General features: G+C 39.2%; 1 pseudogene; it reads right to left on the reverse strand.

The window, feature by feature from the left end:
• Positions 1-1,332: 1,332 nt before the first annotated feature.
• On the reverse strand, positions 1,333-1,451 carry LOC112479986 (annotated as a pseudogene).
• Positions 1,452-7,058: the final 5,607 nt, after the last annotated feature.

Here is a 7,058-nt window from a genome sequence, read left to right on the forward strand (position 1 = left end):
ATTGTGTGAAGTGAATGATAACCAAAGATTGACCTCTAAATCTGCCTCTCTCTCAACATTCACTCACAAGTGTTATGACTTTTCATCTCTCTATACTTTTAAAAATATCAAAAGCCTTGACATTGGAAACCTTCCTTCCCTTTACTCTCAGACCTCCCTTTTCCTTCTCTCTGTGAGCATCATCCACTTGGACCTCTTCTCCTTTCTAAATATGTTTGTAATGATGGAGGATTTATTTTTCATTTGTGAAATCTTATCTGTAAGTAACTTTAAATACTCAGGAAAAAGAAAGTGGAAGCCTGAATGTTTGAATACCGAGTATTTTATACTAGTTTCTAGACCATAATTTCCTTCAAGACAAGGAGAATGTCTGATTTATGAAAAAATTATTTCTCCATCACATATCCTTGGAATCCAAAGAACCAGGGGTCCAGAGTGAAAACATATGTAACTTCTCTTAGCTCTCATATTTTTGAAAGAAGGAAAGAAAGAAGAAAGAAGGGAGAAACAGAGAGAGAGAGAGACAGAGAGAGAGAGAGAGAGAGAGAGAGAGAGAGAGAGAGAGAGAGAGAGAGAGAGAGAGAGAGAGAGAGAGAGAGAGAGAGAGAGAGAGAGAGAAAGAAAGAAAGAAAGAAAGAAAGAAAAAGAAAAAGAAAAGAAAGAAAGAAAGACAAGAAAGGAAGAAGGAAAGAAAGGGAGAAAGGAGGAAAGGAGGGAAGGAAGGAGGGAGGAAAGAGGGAAGAAAGGAAGAAAAGAATATTTCTTAAGTATTGGACCATGGTAGATTCTTAATAAAAGTCATATTTACCACATTCTCTAAATGATTTTAAGATTTTTCTCTTTATCATTGTTTTTAAACAAATTAATCAATATACCTTGGTATGGTTTTATTTGAGTTTCTTGTGCTTGAAGTTTATTGAGCTTCTTGGACCTGTGGACCTGTGGATCGTTTTCATCCATCGTTTCTTCACATATTTTTTCTGCGAACTCCCTCCTTCAGGGACTCCAGTTACATGTATATTAGGCCCCTTGAAGTTTCACACAGTTCACTGATGCTCTTTTTTTTTTTTTTTTTTTTTAGCATTTTCTCTCAGTGTTTCATTTAAAATAGTTCTTATTGCTTTAGCTTCAAATCCATTAATTCTTCCTTCTTCAATGTCCAATCTGCTATTAATCCCATCTGGTATACTTTTCATCTCCGACACTGTAATTTTCATCTCTAGAAATTTGATTTAGAATTTTTTTTTTTAGGTGAGGCAACCCTTGCTTGACCTCACAAATTGCAAAAACCTTGTCATCTTACAATCCTCCCCTTTTTTAAAAAAATTTTTACACCTACAGCACCTGGTCTTCCTAGGTGGTCTCCCATCCAAGTACTAACCAGGCCCGACCCTGCTTAGCTTCCGAGATCAGATGGGATTGGGCTTGTTCAGAGTAGCATGGCCATAGACTAGATTTTTTTCTTGACACATGATGTTCTGTGCTGTCACTTTTTAAAACTTATTTTGAAATAATGTTAGATTTACAGAAGAGTTGCAAAGACAGTTAAGGCACTTGGAATAGTTTAATCCTTTCGGGTCTTGTTTTTAAGATTTTTTAAGGAAAGGCCAGAGCTTCAGCTTAGAGTTAATTTTGTCCACTACTGAAGGTAAGCATTTCTGAGGACTCTACCAAATGCCCTGGGAGTTGTAAGGTTTTCCACCCTGGCTGGTGGGAAGAGGAGCTATTCCTGGCCCTGAAAGATTTTCGGAGATTGTTTCCTCTAATCCTCTCAGGTGCTTCTTTTGCCAGCCTCAGGCAGTTTCCTCATCCACGGACTCTAATCAGTCCCTTTGCTTGAGCACTTACTCAAGGGCGACTCCTCTGCAAATGTGCGAGGTTCCTTGTGCAGTTTTCTCTCCTCTGGGACTCTGTCCTGTGTGCTTTAGCTGCCTTGGCCTCCTAGTGTCCCCAGCTCTCCCCTGTGCCGGGAGATCTTGAGGCTTTTCCTGGGTTTTTTCCCCTTCCTATGCCAAAGCCTAGAAAGTTTCCTGGTAGTAGATGAAGTAATTGTGGGGCTCATTTTGTATGTTTCCCATCTTTCGGAGATCACTGTCCTTCACTGTCTTATGTCCAAAGTCTTGAAAACTGTATTTTTCTTTTTTGTTTGTTTGTTTCAGGCAGAGGATAAATTAGCTTCCTATTACTATATGATGGCTAGGGCATAAATTTCAGTAAATTTGATAAATGTTTCTTGAATGAATGAGTGAATGAATGAACGAACAAACTGTGTCCTGTCCTGTGGTGGGAGTACATTAAAATGTATTTTTTTTTTATTTTATTGAAAATATTTCTATTTTTTGAAAAGTTCGACCGGAGAACTGTAGCTCTGGAGGGCAAAGAAGTTGGAACTATTTGACCATTTTATATGGAGACCTGGCTCTAAGAGACGACCTCCAACCATTTCATTTTCTTGCCCTTGTACCCCCTCACAATAAAGACGGAAAACCCCACGAGCCTGATGGGTCCAGCCTGGACCACATGCTTTTCTCTTGGCTTGTTTGTGCAGTATGCCTTGGGTGACAGTCTTATCAAAGCTGCTTTGATAAGGTAAGACTCCAAAAGGAAACAAAGATGCTCTATCCTAAAGAGATAGATTCTGTGCAGCCAAAACAATAAATGTCTCCTCCCTGTAGTCATTTACGAAGATGTTTACTGGATTTATTTAGTACTGAAATATTATTGGTTTATGATATCATGAACTTGCAGGTAAATGACTGTTGATCATTTTCCATTGTACTCTAAAGTATATCTAATGATAGGATTCTCAGATGATTGCTGTTCGATCCCATTATCAGGAGACTTTATACACCTATGCCCTGCTACACACACTTGGCTTCTATTCTGAACTTTAACAAAAAATCTTATACCTAACATATTTTAGCACCAGAATAGCTACAAGATAGGGCAAGGCTAGAGGCCTCTGGTCTGGGAACCAGGCCAGGTTGGGTCAGGCAGAGAGCATGATGCGAGGGTAAGAGGTTATGAATGTGAAAGTTCGAAAAGGATAATTGGAAAGATGTGTGTGTGTGTGTGTGTGTGTGTAGTGTGAAAGTTCAGAAAGGATAATTGGAAAGATGTGTGTGTGCGTGTGTGTGTGTGCACACACGTGTGCGTGTGTGTCTATGTCTATGTGTGTGTCTGTGTTGAAATCCAGAGAGTATGATTAAGATCTAGACGTGTGCATGTGTGTCTATGTCTATGTCTATATGCGTGTCTGTGTGTTGAAATCCAGAGAGTATGATTAAGATCTAGGTCTGGGATATCTTTGGTACCCAGATAGGCAGACCGATGCAGCACATGTGAGCACAAACAGAGACTAGGCATTCAAGTACAATTAAAACAGCTTAAGGGAATAAGCAGAGAACTTATTCTCCGAGTTCTGTAAGATGAGAGACAACAGCATAGTGTCCTGTACACACAGGGAGACATACATAGCACCGTAACTGCTGGTGACTTTTGAGGTTAGGCCTCTTGTTCCCCAGTGGTTAGTGATCAGAGCATTGCTGCTCCATGGGTTCCTTACGATTCTGGCATCAATTTTTTCCAAGTAGCTTAGTTGATCCTCAGTTATTCCTGTGGTGGGACATCTGTCTCAGAGCTCTTTATGAAATCTCATGAACTATTGATATCACAATATCTATAATTTGTCTAAATCAGATGTCACCTTATTTGGGTTTTATACAGACATGAAATAATATGTGCCAGAGGTTTAATAAGAATTTCAGATAAAAACTTAAAAACAAGAAAAACGTGCATTATCTTAGGTTTCTGTTCTGTGAAAATGGAAAAAAATACTAGCTTTTTCATTTTTCATCAGCAGAACACTGATTAATTTAACTCTATAATACTACAGTTCCATGCAAGTAGATGTCAAGAATACTTAGAAAAGATGGTGGATTTCCTTTTCTTAAAAAACACTTTTAATTGAAATATAAGGTACTGTATTTATATGTCACGTTAAATAGTTAATATATACGTACAGTCCACCCCTTGCACTATAAGGATGCATGTGCTGCTCCAACGCCCTTTAAGAAAGGACTCATTGCCCAGTTTCGAGGAGTATGGTTCCCTGATGGCCTCTCACTGTTAATTCTTTCAGGACCACTTTTGAACTGAGAAGGTCATGTTCTCCTCAGGATGGCCCCAGCCAATGACTGAGCATTTCTATCTACCATGGAACCCTTCCAATGGGCAACCTTTGCTGTGGGCCCCTGATGAGCTGGCAGAGTCTTTGTCAGTTCTGCCTGATGGTCTGGCAGCTCTTCCTGCCCCGTCCTGCTTCTCTTCCTTTTTCTTTCACAAACGTTACCCTCTAACAAACCGTTTGCATTCCTCTCTCCATCTCAGCATCTGCTCCTGAACCAAATGACTGAAAAGTGCACATATCATAAATGTACAGCTTGGTGAATTTTGTACAAACTGAACACACTCATGTAACCAGCACATTAAGAAGATCATAATCAGCACCCTGGAAGTCCCCTTCCATCCAGTCATCACCCCCCTTGTAAGGGTGACCTCTAGCCTAATGCCTAACATCCTAGATTAGTCTGCTCTGTTGTACTTTATAGACGTGGAATTTTAGGATGTCTTTTGTGTTTGGCTTCTTTTGCTCAAGAGCATGCATTTAAAGGAATTCTTTTAAGTTCATAATAGTTGAGGTGTAATTTTTCAGGTAAATGCTTGTACTTTTTAATCTTTCTACTCTGGCCACACACACACACACAGCCAACAAAATGAATCTTTTTCAGTTTAATTCCCAATATGATATAGGATATATATGTAGCAATAGTAACAATTGCATAGGATGTTCAATATATAAATTAGCACGATTAAGACATGCTGGAATGATCACTGCCTCTATTTACCTTGTGCTTACCAAGTTTCTCTAGTTTAGTCTCCACTAGATCTGAGTCATCAGGAATAGATCACACTTTAATATTATTACAGAGGACAGTGACTGGTTTGAAACAACTACCGATGGACCATCGATAGCTACATCTATGTTAAGCAGATTTTTCCTGAGCTTTAATTTAATCGATTTCCCAGCTCTGCCCTAGAGAAATGGGGATCTTGTTACACAATCTTTTTTTACTCAATTCCAAAGACATTTCTTCACTCATTAACTGCCTCATGGTTCAATAGCTTCTAGGAAAAACTCCTATTTCTTAAGCTGTTTGATAGTCAAGATTTCACCCATTAGGTATATATGTTAAAGAATTTTCACCTTTTGATTTTTACTCCCTACCCAATTTAGGAACATTCTTGAAAATAATAAAGGGAACTGTAACGGCATTTCTCATACCTGAGTATGTGCACTTATGCATATTGTTGAGAATCCTCTGGTGAGAGGGCATCTTCCCAGGTTTTTTTGTTTATAGCTCTATTGTTGCTGGGATTATTTGCAAACCATTTCGGAAAGAGAATTCTCCATTTCTCATGGAGCGGGAATTATCTTACTACAGATTGCTCTGCTTTCACGTGTGATTTTGTTTCAAACGCTTGAGACTAAAATTTTGGTTTAGTATGTAGTTAGCTTTCTCTTTCTATCCTTGACAGCACTCACAAATGTGCATGTTAGAAAGACAAATAAAACCAGGGTTCTTCCACTCTAGAAAATCTTTTTCTTCTCAGTGTGGGAACCCATCGGTATCATTGACCAGACAGACATAAACTCCTTATTGGCTTTCTTGGGGAATCAAATGCCACACTGTTCACAGGGTAAACTTTAATAGAATAAATGAATAAATCGATATAAGAGCCTTTTCTGTTTACATGTTTTTAAATCTAAACAGTGGCTGTAAAAAGAGAGGGGCAAATGATGTCTATTTTGCTTGAAGATTTCAAAAGATGTCTGTTTTTATGACTCGCACTTAAGAGTAGAGTCTGTTACGAAACATATGTGTTAATCCAGGTAATTTGAGATCTGATCTGAGAGCAACAATAGCCTTTAGCAGGGTTATATTTAATTAAATGTACTTAGAAGATAGACTCTTACTATTTTAGAACAAAAAATGACCTTAAAAACAATCCAAGGTCACCATCCCTCCCTCTGCATACCTTTATACAAGGGGAAGCTGACACGGCGAACTGAGAAATGACTTTCCATGTCACCTACTGATAAATCTAAGGCTTTTCACGCTGTCTCTACATTAGGGACTCCGGCTAATTTACATATCCTCAGTAAAGAAATGACTGGCATCAGAGGGTCATCTCATTTATCTCAACATCAGAGGTTATTCTAACCGATTCCAATAAGCTTCTCTTTCAATGTCCATAACATACGTTTAAAAATTCATCTCACCAAAATGTACTGGATGAACCAGATCTGGGCCCTGCCTTCAGGGAGTGCAGAGAGAGAGGAGAGGGGACAACAATGTGAAGAGTGTGATAATAGAGGGACCCTGAGCCCTAAACTTGAGAGGGGGGTTGAGGGAGATGGGAGACGAGCAGAGGTCGTCAAGGAATGGGGAGAACGTGCCATGTCCAAGAGTCACACCTATGAGTCTACCGGGAAAAATGTTTTTAGATTTAGCATGGAGAAAACCAGCAGACATTCTGGTAGGATATATTTTGCTTTGAACAGAGAACTTGAATCTCAGGTTAAGGAAACCACCAAGCTCTGGTGAGAAGAACACTGGATGGGAAGTCTGGAAACTCAGGTTGTCCTCCTGGTTCCTCTGGTAACCGGCTGTGTGACCTGGGCATGTCATATAACCTCTCTCTGCCCTGGGGTTCTTCCCCTGAAAAATAAGACGGGGGGAGGGGAGGTGATGTCCAGAGTTCCTTAGACTCTAACAGCTGAGGATTCCCTGAGTCTAAGTAACTTTATGCACTTATGTCTATTCCACAAGGAAATGTAATGAATAAAATTTCTGAATTCTGTCTTATCCCGATCAGAATTAGATCACAAGTTAATAAAGCTGATTTAGAGAGGCACAGGCAATGCAGACTTCCCAGTGACTTCTTTTCCTTTTCTAAAGTAGAGGAGAATACATACTTATAATTTGTTGTGTTTC

The sequence above is a fragment of the Pteropus alecto genome, unplaced genomic scaffold, assembly GCF_000325575.1.
Source record: "Pteropus alecto unplaced genomic scaffold, ASM32557v1 scaffold21, whole genome shotgun sequence".
In the NCBI taxonomy this organism is placed as follows: domain Eukaryota; kingdom Metazoa; phylum Chordata; class Mammalia; order Chiroptera; family Pteropodidae; genus Pteropus; species Pteropus alecto.